The sequence below is a fragment of the Diplotaxodon limnothrissa genome, linkage group LG20 (genome assembly GCF_057381915.1).
Source record: "Diplotaxodon limnothrissa isolate DT_005_m linkage group LG20, D_limnothrissa_male_GT1.1, whole genome shotgun sequence".
NCBI lineage: Eukaryota > Metazoa > Chordata > Actinopteri > Cichliformes > Cichlidae > Diplotaxodon > Diplotaxodon limnothrissa.
The window spans coordinates 11,728,990-11,742,083 of NC_140615.1; positions in this window are offsets into that span (position 1 = coordinate 11,728,990).

Below are 13,094 nucleotides of genomic sequence, written 5' to 3' on the forward strand. Positions count from 1 at the left end.
AAGTGCCTCTTTCTAGGAGTTTAGCGAGAGTTTGCTTCCGTCTATATAAAAGAAGCGGCTCTATAATGTAGTGGATAGTGGACAGTGTGCCCCAGTGCTTTAATTGATGACTGCAATGCGTTGTGTTACTGATGTACACCTTCCTTTACTTGAATTTTTAATGTATTTTCAAAGTGTATCTATGATTCTGTTGTAGCAGTTAGACACCCATCTTTGGAAAAGGGATTTTTTTTTATTACTGTGTTTTATTGATTGCAGTTACATTTTGTATAGTTTTCATGATTTCGCTATTTACCAACTACCAAACAGATTATTTTTCTAAGTTCATCACTTTCCAAAGCAGCATCTCCTACTTCTTTTGCTTTCTTCCTTCATCAAAGAGCAATTTCCTCCCTTTGTGCCTGTTGTTTTATACTGTATTTAATAGTGTATTTATTTTGAACTTGTATTTATTTATCCTGATAAACATTGAGCTGGGTTTATAATTGGAGCTTGCTCTCTTATTGTCAGTAATTTAAAAAAAAAAAAAAAAAAAAAAAAGCTGTAATGTCCCTTTTTTTTCATTCCTGGTTTCTTTTTACTGCCTTTGTTGCATTTGCGGCGCAATAAAGTCTCGAGTTTGGCAAAGCCCGTTGCATGATGGACATTAAAACAAGCAGAAGAATGTGTCTTTTAAAAGACGCCATGTTTTTACACCCACCTGGGTATGCTGATGCTATTGGGTGTTTTTAATTCTAGAGTTGGAAACTATAAAAAAAGTCCTCAACGAACTCTTTGGAAACAGATTACAAGGCTGCTCCTGAAAATGTTTTACAGGAGTTATATGATCTAATCAACATTAAAAAAAATCTCACATTTAACTCTGATTCCTGCATTTATTAAAAACTTATTTTAATGGCATTTAATTACTTCTTGGGAAATGATCTGATGTGTAGTGCTGTGAAATTTTACAGTAATGAGAAAAGGAAAGTTTTCACTGGACTCTCTGCAGTCCTGTGAAAAACTAAGAACACCCTTACTGCTTCCATACGAATTATGAGGGTAGGTAAAAGCCAGGTGTAACAAGTCGATGAGCTGATCATCAGCGAACACGGCATGGAGGAGTCCTGATCTCGGCTTGTTTTGAAGCCACAGGACATGACCAACTTGCAGTCATTGAGTCAACCATGAATTCCGCTGTGTATCAAAGTACTCTAGAGTCTGATATGAGGCCATCTGTGATGGCTAAAGCTTGGATTGAACTGGGTCAGGACGACGATCAGAACAGACTGACAGGAAAAAAACAAAAGTCCAGGTTTTGCAATTGTCTAAATTGCTGCAGTGGGAAAGGAGGTTATGAGAGCTGTGCTGAGAAAAATGCCCACAAAGAGGCTAAAGTCATATATAAAATGATCACATCAAGATATCGCTGCTCAATGTGGTTCTACAAGCTACTGAATCCTGGTGTGTGTATATGAGAACAAGGAAGGCAAATCTTACATCCTTATAGTATAGTCATGCATAAAAACCAGAATCAGTTTTAGCACCACAGAAAGTCTATCAATCATTTTTTAAGCATGAGATACGAGACAAAAGTGCACAATTTCCCTCTGTTAGTTGTAGTGGAAGGTCGTTTCAGTTGATTACATGTTGGCCTTTTCCCATAATGTGGTCATTAAATTATCATTTTTACGTCACTACACTGAACTCGGTGACTGATAAAGGGGGAAAAAAAACAAGACGTTCCAAGTTTAGTAAAACTAATCTTAAAAAAAAGAACAAAAAACCCATAAAAACACCTGTTGAAAGGTCAGATTGTAGTTTCCACATTCTTGCAAATTCATGTGATGACAGATTACTATCATCTTCCAAATAAACTGATTCAGACAATCTGATTTAGCGGCTGGCAGGGTTGCAATCTCTGCGTCTGTCCGACTCCTCCTGGTTCTTGTCCCGTCCCGACAGCGTAACAAAGACTGTCGGGCTGGCGAAAAACAGGCTTAAAACAAAATGTGCTTACCAGAGAAGCTGAAAGGGTGACTATTAAGAGTGTCTTGTAATACAACAGAACACAGAAACAGCACCTACCTGTCACTGAAAGCAGCCACGCTTTTAATTGTCTTAATTTTAAGCCTTAATACAATATAAATGGGGGAGTAATAAGAAGTTTAAGCCATGACAAAGGACATTTGCTGTTCTTTTGTTTTTATCTAACCAGCCTGTAAACTGGTAAATTGGCCTTAAGTGTCCAGTTTAGGAGCTGCGGTTCTGCATTGTTTTCATTGTTCAATGCACCACAGGTTGCTGCTTGGTTCTTCCACACCTGTGATACTGCCTCTCTTGCTCTAGTGTCTGCACCATTATCTAAACTAACCAAAAAACTATGCAAAAAAAGTCCCAGCATGATTTCTAATACTGTAATTTTCACCTCTGCCCTGAAAATAAGAACGCACTAACTACAGATCAGCTATTTCTAAGGCTGTGGGACAGGATTTTATAAAATAAAGTCATGTATGTTAACATCTGAGCTTTTCTTTTAGTCATCAGAATGAATAAGGCATTTCTTCCAGCAGGAATGTGGGTTTGCATAAATGTAACTGATCAGCGCAGTGCACTGAGCCAGGTTCAGTTTTTTTTTTCTTTTGCTGGTCCGTTTATGTAAACGATAGGGTTATAATTTCTCCTTTTTTCTTTTTCCTTATTTATTTTTTACACGGGACCGTCTCAGGCCTCAGAGTCTGCTGTGCGTCAGTCCACATTTGAACCGTGAATGACGACCGGCCCAGCAAACTTATAAATAAAATCACTGGATCACTGAAAAAGACATCAAGGCCGTTTTATATTTGGAGCTCCTTTCTATGTGACCTTCATGGGAAATAGAAATATTGGTGTTGAAACAGGAGAATGTTGTATCAGTTTCTTTTACATTCACACACCTGCTGAGGACAGAAATTACCAATAAAATGTAACCGTGCACAAGCCCAAGAATCCAGCAAGTCTAGACATGCCCCATACTTTTCACTTCACCTTGACTGATCCACTGCGTCTTATCTGACTCACTCTAACCTTGCCGCCCACATTTTGAAAATTTATCAGCTTTGATTTACTGATGTAAAGAGGGGGGGGGGACTTAAATGCACTCTTCAGATAAGAGCCACACACTACAAGGAGGAATGTCAATATTTAGATATTGAATTAATCTGCAGGTCAGTGAAGTAGCAAGAAAAAGACCCTACAGGGCCGGAGCATGGGAACTTGGATCTGCCGCTAAGTCCCTCACGAGTCTTTGTCCTTGACTTCCAGCTGGCTGCGTGTTCTTGCCTCTGTTAAACCAATAGGACGCCTAGAAATAGTCTTGGCTTTATGTGGCGACTGTAAACTGAGAAAGTATTCCACTATTTTCCGTCCATGGCTTTAGTGTTTCACAGCGAGGTGGATTTTTTTCCCCTCTCTCTCTCTGTCTCTCTCCCTTCCAGCCGCTATGGAAAAAGAAGAGCAGAGCCACACAGTTTAACTGCTGATTGTACTGTTTGGATTTATGCAAATCCACCAAGTTGAGTTCGGTTTACGTCCCTGTCGTCGGCTGTAATGCGATTATCCTCGCTCGCCGCGGGTTGAATGTGTGGAAGTTTGCGTCTTGTCATTAGGACTGTAAATGACAGGGATGCATGGAGAGACAGACAAAGAGCAGGAGGTGGGACAGAGAGGCCTGGTGGTGAGAGTGGGGGTGGAAAGGGTTAGCTGCAGATTTGAGCCATACCAGAGCTTTACTGCAGGCCACAATAGCATGTGTGGTGATTATGTTGAAGGCTTGGCGTCCAGGGCCCGAGCCTCCCCCTGAGGACTGTTGTGCGTGGGGGCCGTGGCTTTCGCTTTCAGAGTTTTTCCCTCCTTCTTGTGGCTTGTTAGATGTCTTTGTTCTCGGGGCGAAGGTCAATTTAAAAAGAAATAAAAAGAAGTAAGGAAGGCGGAAAACATTACCCAGGCACTTTTTCATGTATGACCTCTTCCTATACCGCCGCCCTTCCTTTACTTTTTGTTGCTGTTGTTTGTTTGTGTTGTTTTTCTGGCAACTCTCAGTGTCACGCGTGGATCTGAAAACCGGCAACGCTCAGGAATTTACATCCCTGCTAATTTTAGCATCGGGTTCCTGACCAGAAAACACACGCTCCAATTTCTGTCTATATTGGTCTTCCTGCGTCTTTCCGCTGCTGTTCCTCTCAGCAGCACTCCAGGCTTTTGCAGATTATTCTGCTAAGCTAACTCTCCTCCGAGCCCCTCAATTTTCCCATTTTCACCGCATTCTCAACTAGAACATCTTACATGTCCTGATCCAACATTGCTCTTTGAACACTGCCAAAGCTCCTCTCCAGGTTTAATCCACGTGAAAACAAACTAAGCTGCTGGAATTAAACGATTTAATGAACTTGTTTAATAGGATAGTAGCTGAGGAGCAAATAATTATTACCGGCATCAAGCGTTTCCCAAACCGCACTGCTGGGATCTGTTTGATGTTAGCGCAGGGGACATGAGGGGGCGAGTGGAGAACAGTAACACATGCTGCTGCCGCTGGCCTCGTCTTTCCACAGGCTCCTTGTATATTTTGAAACGACGACCCTAAAGTCACTGCACATTTGCGATAATCACTGTGCTGATGTCATTCACTTAGAGTGAGCGTGCGCACACACACACACACACACACACACACACACACAAAGAAGGGCCATGAACACATTAGTGCTCTGCAATACTGCAAATTTGTAAATGCCGGGCTAATATTGGCGACACCGATACTTTCAGCCTATGAAGAGAGCTTAAGCAGAGGAGAGCAGTGTGTTATGACTTATGACAGAAATCATCATCAGTTTGCAATCTTGGAACACATTTTAATGACCATTAAATCTATAAACTAAATCATAAAATCTAAATGTTTTACTTTCCATAGCTAGTTAGTACAACAAAACCCACTTTTCAGCTTTTTATATATTCCCTAAAGCACTTTGGGTCAACTTCTGCTGAAAGCTATAGTTAAAATGAAACGTGTTCATAGTGCATGTTAGATATATATTTTTTCACTTTAAAAAAAAGAGAAAAACTTATTTAACACAATTCAGTTTGCCATATACTGAACTTAGAGGACAGAATCCAAGTATCGATCCTACTGAACGAGTATCAATCTGATACCAATACCAACGCTGGTATCAATACTCTCTTAAAGAGAGCTCTTTGGCCCACCTCTGGTACACATCATGATGCTGCTTTTCTGGCTGCTGCAGTATACAAGAAGGTTTTGTAATTAACACAGTAAATAAAACCAAAAGCTAGACAGTAAATAAGGCGACAACGTCCCATTAATACAGGAAAAACTTTCTTTGTATAGGTGCAGACATGGTTTCAAATTTTAAGATGAGTTTTTGTCACTGTCTAACTACACATGTGACAGATTTAAACATGTGCTTCCATTCAAAACAGATGTCAACTGTGAGAATGGATTAAGGCAGTCCAGTTTATGGTTAAAGGCTCTCGGCGTGCATTAAAGGAGAAAAGTCATTTGTGATTTGACTGAATCACTGCACAGTACAATGCCAGCAAAATCAACAGAGACCAAATACGTGCAGTTGTGCATGTGGAATATATTGTCTTATGGCTGAGTCTAATTTTTACTTACAAGGTAATACATTTTACAAAAACATGTCTGAAATGTGATCTACAGGATCCTGAATGGTTCTTTTCATAGACTAGATTAGAGTTTACGCTTCGCTGGTAGTGCTTTATGATTCTGGAGCCAGAAAAATCCAGATTTGATTAAAGAGAAGTAAACATGGGCAGACCAGTCGAATGGGTTGAGTGGCGACCGCTCTGATAGGCTGAGACACCTGTCGCGTAAGGAGACATGCGCCTAAAACAGCCAAGTGAACTGCCGGCCAAGTATGTTGACACAGGGAATTTGACTCGGGCGGTCCGTGGTTCTTAGCATACACAGAGCTAAAAACAAATACGGGAAGGTCCAAATACAGCCAGACACAGATAATGGGATGCAGCATAAACATGTAGCCATTACATACAAGAATTTAGGTATGAAAATAATATTAAACAGCTGGAAACAAACACTCCATTTCTACAGGTCACATACTTGCTGTGTGCTATAAACAGTGGTCAGCTGTGCTATAAGTTTCTTAATGGAACAATAATTCCCAAGATCAGCCCCAGACATCAACAGTGAATCTATCTAAATATTCTCACAGTCGACTAATCGTTAGCTGAGCGTTTCCTCATTATTCTAACATGGGAAGATTTACTGCTTTTTCATAACATACAAACTAAAACAAGAATTTTTTTAACGGCTGAACAAATGTGCAAGTAATTTTGACGGGAATCTTTTTTTTTTTTAGTTTAATTCAATATAATTTTATTTACATAGCATCAAATCACAACAACAGCTGCCCCAAGGCGCTTTATAAAACCCCAACAATCAGACGACCCCCTGTGAGCAAGCGCTTGGCGATGGTCGGAGGGAAAAATTCACCTTTAACAGGAAGATATCTCCAGCAGAATCAGGCTCGGGGAAGGCCTGATTATTCGAGACCTTATGTGTGAGGAGAAGGATTTTAAATTGAATTCTGAATTTAACAGGAAGCCAGTGAAGAGAAGCCAGGATGCTCTCTCTTTGTAGTCTCTCACTGCAGCGTTTTGGATCAACTGAAGGCTTTTCAGGGAGTTTTTGGAACAACCTGATTATAATTTTGAAGATATTGCACAAATATTTCACATCAAACAGTTTATTGATTAACTGAAAAACATCACAACCCCCCTCATGCCTCCAGCGCTGACCTGTTGGTTTCTTTGCTTTCTGTCTCTTGTCTTTCTCTTGCTCTGCGTACCTTTGGTTGTCTGGACTTCTGGCGGCGTGACTATACTCACCAGTACCTGCCAGGTCCTTTACCGGCACACATGGCTGGCATCAACTAATTACCAGCCTGCTGTATATCAAAACTGGCTCTTCCACCCACACGGTGTCACATTATCTGCTGTAGTGTAGTGGAACTCATTTCCTCCCAGGCTCCTCTCTTTGGGTTTTAAGTTTCTTTTGATATTCACTTCTTGTGTGTCTGCTCACTGTCTCGCACCTACACAACTTCAGCTACAGGCCTCTTCCAGCACCTCAGGAAATCATCTGCATCCTCTATGTCATAATGAAGCTTTTTAAATCTCCCTCTAGGTGTTGCATCCACCATTAGAGTCAGTCAGTTCCTGTTTCAACCATTAGAGAAAATAGGTCCTTTTCAGTTTTATCATGTGTTGCTATTTGTAACTCCAGAAATGTGCATTTACTCAGTCAGTCTCCCCAGTGATAGTAAACAAGAGAAATGTTGTATACCAATTCTTTTAACTCGCTTATGAGGAAAATCTCTTAAAGAGAGCACCTACAGGGCATTTGTGGTACTGCAACCTAACTCTTTTTTTAATATATACGTGGTTGTTCATATACAGATGTTTTCTAACACATCATTAAGGTTAACTTTTACCTTTTAACTGTATGGGTGGCATATGTTTTATATGTCCATATGTGTCTCAGATTACATCTCATTAAGATTTTTTTTAACTTAGTAGAAGATTTCAACCAATAAAGTCCCACAGAGAAAAGGAAAAAAGCTCAAAGTGCTGTGTCATTGTTCTGTTTCTCTTAACCAGCAGGACGTGTCTCCCTCTGCAGCTTTACGGCTCTTTTCTTCTGCACAGCTATTCTTTGTCTCAGTGCCCCCCTCTCTTAATTTCCGCCTGTCTGCATATGTTTTGGAGGCCATTAATCGTCCCCGGCACAACATGCACCCCAGCAGATAATTACAGTCATTAAACCAATTAGGGAGCACATGGAGGGGAAGGTTTAGTCAGCCCTGAGGCCTCCCACTCCTGTTCTTCTCTACAGGACAGCCGAGGTGGTCCGCTGAAAGTCTGGCAAAGCCTTAAATAAAGAAGGGGGTGAACTACTTCATCCCAGCTCTGGATTAATGAAATTTCCTGTTGATGTAGCCTTGAGAGACCTCGCTAACTTCACTGCAGGCCAAGTAACCAGAGCCATTAGCCAGCAAAAGCCGTCTGAATTTTCCCATCTTTTTTGGAGGGCGTAGCAGCCGTTTAGGTCGGTGCGTTTTCACGGAGCCAAGAGGGTTATTTTGGTGATTCTGTGGCAAAACACAAAAAGAGATCAGAAGTGGCAGGAAAGGGAGGGAAGAGTGGTCAATCTGCAGACAGTGGTTTTCAGTATGCTCAGTCTATCATGTGATTGTAGAGCTAATATTATGGTTTCAATGCCCTGCACAGTGGGAGTTCTGGCAGAACAAGGCCGTAACACACAATAAATTAAACTGGGATTTCTTAGTTATTCAGAAAGATGGGAGTGAGACTTTTAGTTACTGGCTACATGTGCAGGCAAGCCACAGAAAGTCCCTCACGCTCGCTCTAAGTCACCATGTTGGATGACAGATTGTCCTCCCTTGTATCAGAGAGGTATTTCCCAGCATTCATGTTATGCTTGGCACATGTTTTTTTTTCCAACCTCTGAAGAGAAAAGAAAAGAAAAAGCAAAAAAAACTGGGAGCGCTTTAAGTTTTGTCTGTCCTTATGAATGAGATAGAAGAGTAAAAGGCAGATCTTGTAATGAATCCAAAATAAGCAAAGAAAAAAAAAATCCTTCAGGTCTGAATAAGGCTGGGCTAAGCTATACTGATGGTGTGAACTTTATTTGCAGGCCTGAAAAATGAAACTTAAAGAAAGAGAGACGTTACCGGCTCAGTTGTAGAGACAAGCAGTTATTATCTGTGCAGAAAGCATGGGGAAAGTAGCTACCTTGACATTTTCCACTATTAGAAAAATACACAAGATGCTTCTAAATTTCAAGAAGAGGGTAATTTGTCCAACCATGCATTGTCTTAACCACTTGACCAATTCAGGGTTGAGGAGGGGGCTTGCTGTTATAGGACAAGAGGTAAGATACACTCTGAGTAGTTTAGCAGTCTGTTGAGGTTTTATATATACTTTTCCACCATTTTGGGCATGTAACAATCCTGGTAACAATGTAGGATCAAGTGAATAAGGCTCAGGTCACGCAAGCCTAGACCCGGTCCACAACCATCTGGCAAACATGACAAACATGAAAAACTGGCAACTGTGGCAATCTGGCAGGCTTTTGGCACATCATCTTCTTTGTAACCAGTTGTACGCAGTGAGATCTGGAAACTTTCAGGAATCACTGCCAATCACTTGAGTAATACAGATGTTTCCCTAGCAACCAGTGTAGCACATCCAATATGGAGAACTCGGGAGCAACATGGCACGATGTAACATGAGATGCCTCATAAAAAAGGATGTGTTAAATAAGTGCAGCAGTGTGAAAAGGCTAACTAGCTATTACCCAAGTCCAGTCTTAGATTCTGCATTTTAAAGCTTCACTGTTCGTGTTTTGAAGTCAAATTCTACATTACTACGAAAGGGTAGCGGGCTTACTTCTCAGCTAATACTAGCTAGCTTGGTTAGCAAGCTGCATCCATATATCATATTGGTGCAATGCTAAAAAGCTTGGTACCAGACTAACAAAGCAATAGAATTTCACTCATCAAAACTGAAGCCAAAGTTCTTGGATGGTCTGTGTCACACAGCAAGCCAAAATCTTAGTCAAATAATACACAGTGAAAAAGATCCAGTTATATTACTCAAAGTAATGGCGGTGAGGGCTGTCATGCTCCAGAGTTGGTGTGAGGACAGACGAGAAGAAGAGGATATAAAGAACAAAGGATGCCTAATATATAGAGCAACCAGGCAGGAGGAGATGAGAAAGACCACAGAGAAGATTCATGTTTATAGTGAAGTAAGATATTGGTTTGACAGAAGAAGATGCTGTGGATAGGGTGAGATGGAGACAGATGATCTGCTGTGGTCACACCTTAAGGGAGCAGTAAAAGAAGAAGTGTTGAGTTGTATGTGTTGTGAAGACAGTGTATAATCGACTAAGACTGAATGAAACCGGTTTGCTCTCTGTCCTGTCAGGTTATGGTCTGCAGGTCTCATGATCCTTTATATTCAAATTTTGACGTGTGAGCTTATCCTATATTAAATGACATGATTTGTGTTTTTAAAAAACTTTTTTTTAGATACCAGACTGAATTTTAACATCATAATTTGCACAAAGTAAGACATAACTATAATAATAATGGGTATATTTTGCTTTAAGCTAACATTAACTTTAGTACAGATTTTCATCTTTCACTTGCTTTAATGTTTCTCCATTTTATTTATGTCTATTGTGCTCGCCAAAGAAGTCTTTGTCAAAGATTGTCAGGCCTGATGTTATTGTTGGCTGCACATTTAAACCTCATTGAGGTCACATGTTTGCTTCTCGTTCTTCTTGAAATGCTGAATTTTCTATGGGCTCCCACTGACTCTCACTGAAGGACTGCTGTAATATTCAAAAGTGGATCTAAAAAACAGAAAAAGCATGGCGGGTGGACAGCTTTTTAAAGGATTAAAAAGTAATCGTCCAAGAAAGGCTTTTTAATTCATTCCCTTTTTTAATCCTTGGAAATTCCCACATTGACACAGACTGCAGCAAAACAGAGGTTGAATTTCCCCAGAAGCCGAATGACTACTTGCTTTGCAATAAGAGCAACAAAGTAATCACACTTGTATTCAATCAAAACTTGGCTGCATGAAGTAAAAAAACAACTTTCATGTTGAGTACACTGTGCATCATCTGAATCATCCAGTACTGAAAGGCATCCAACTTTCTCTCTGCCGCGAGGGATGACAGAAATGACTGTTGCTGAATGATTGTGGCTTCCCACTGAGGAGAATCGCATACGCGTATGTGGATGTTGGACATTCCTCCTTCTCTTTCTGCTCTCTCCTCGACTACTAAGCAAAAACCCACATTCCCCTCAAAGCCTACTCGAGATTGGTTTCGTTTGATGGACAGAGATTCAGTCACACCAAAGGACCATAAAGAGGCCGGTTTTATTGGCGCTGTCTAACAACTGCACACGGTGACAAAAAAAGGTTTGCACAGCAGCCGGCACTGAGACGTGTTGAGGCGTGGTAAAGAGCTGATGTGAATATGTAACAGCAAAGGAACTGACTTTTCTTCAACATGCAAGGTGAGAAGTGGGATCTGACCCTTGGGGCTTTAGTGAACACTTCCACCTGCTGGTCTGAATTATTCATGAAACACTTCCCTAAGCTCTTCCTGTCTAACATCCAAGCTCTGGCTGCTTTAACCACTCACCTTGTTTGGTTTAACAATACATTTACAAACAACTGAAACACAAATGTCATGAAAGGTGGTAACACAGCCTTCCAAGTTTCTCATGCACTTTTGCCTTTTTGCCACAAGGTGTCAGGCTGCTCCTAACCTTGACCCCATTCCTTTCACCAAGCGTTTCATGATGGGATGGAAGGACATGGGGGAGTCTGGGACTACAGCAGAGATTATTAAGAATGTTCCAGAGCAGGTTCAGAATTATTTAAAGGAATAATAAGATTCCTTGAGCTTCTCAAAGGGTTTCTGGAGGGATTTCAGAGCCCCCAAAGTGTATTAAAAGGGTCAGTGAACATATTACAGCCCTCCTTGAGACTGGTCCTGTGGCCCTGAAAGAGGTTTGAGGGGCTCTGGAAGGGTTCCTGCAGCTGGAATAGGCTAAATTTGAAGTAGTGAGTTTTTCATTTTCTTAAGGTTTCTTTTAGGGGGAGCTGAATGGATCAGTGAGGGGTCTCTTTTTCTTGAAGGTGTGTGGTTTCTTCACTATGTTTAAGGAGGAATTTTCTTCACTGTGTTCACTGGTTGTTAGCAGAAGGTCTCAGAGGTCCTTAGATTTTTGGAGGAACATTTGTCATTTCTAGATGAGATGTTAGGGTTCATTAAGTTCTCCTGAAGCACAATTTTCTGGAAAAACGTCAGTGAAGGTCAACAGTTTTTATCAGGGTTTCATTTAATGAAAGCAACTCATTGATTATATTATTCTGTAAAGCTACTCATCAGCTCATACTTATCTCTGTGTCAAATTAGCCAGAAAGAACTTCTCTTTTCCAAACATCGAGTTTCACCCCATCTTCTTTCTCCAATGTGCAATTTCAAGGCTCACTTATATTTTCAGTTAGCCTGTGGAGTTTCGGCTTAGTGGAAATGTGCCCTTGGGGAAAATACAAAGAGCACTGTTTCTTTTAAAGGGAACGTAAACGCAGCACGATTTTCTTGAATGTTTGAGGTCAGCGTCTGCTGTTTCTCTAACTTTATCAGCGCAGTCCTCCCATGTTCATCAGATAATGTTTCTTTGCATCCTTTCCCCGTCCAATTACAGCAAAACGCTTCAAAAGTACGGAGCAACGTGGTTGCCACGGCAACAGGATTTTCCCCACGTTGCCGCGGGTGATGTCAGCAAAGCCCCGGTTACTACTGTGCCAGCAGGCACCGGGCTCTGAGACCAACTTGCGAAACACACAAGGACAAGAAGAGTCGAGAAAGAAAGAAAAAAATTGTTCCAGGTGAAATGAGCCACTGTGTTTAAATGCTGTGTTTAAGCAAGGGCAAGAAAATCTGAACATTCAGCTCAGGCTGGCAAGTTCAGAGAGAAGATCGTCTCAAAGGCATCTCAATAACGCCACAAAAATGCGTTTAAAGGAAGATTTGGCTTCAATATCATCCATAAAAGTTTCATATCCCCGGAGAAATTAATCAGGTGAGACAGAATTTGCAAAGGAAAACATATAAATTATATATCTATATATAAAGATATATATAGATATATAATTTATGTGCAGTGTGCGCTGTTGGTCTGCTGTCCTTCTGTGAACTGATGCGCTTTCCCCCTCGTCCCTCGTATAAGGTCCAACTATTTCTTTGTCATCTGTCAGGGTTCTCTCCTCTGAACTTGTGTGAGTGCTTCTGATGTGTGTTTGGTGTCTTCTTGTTTTTGTGTTGCTTTGTTTGTTTTTCTTCAGTCGTTTTCCTTCTTTTCGTTTTTAAGACCACCCTGTACGTGTTTTCCTCCCCGTTTTGCATTCGGAAAAGTCGGGCTGGTTGCTTCTTTAGTGCTGTTGTCTTAAATACGATGTCATATGCACATAAT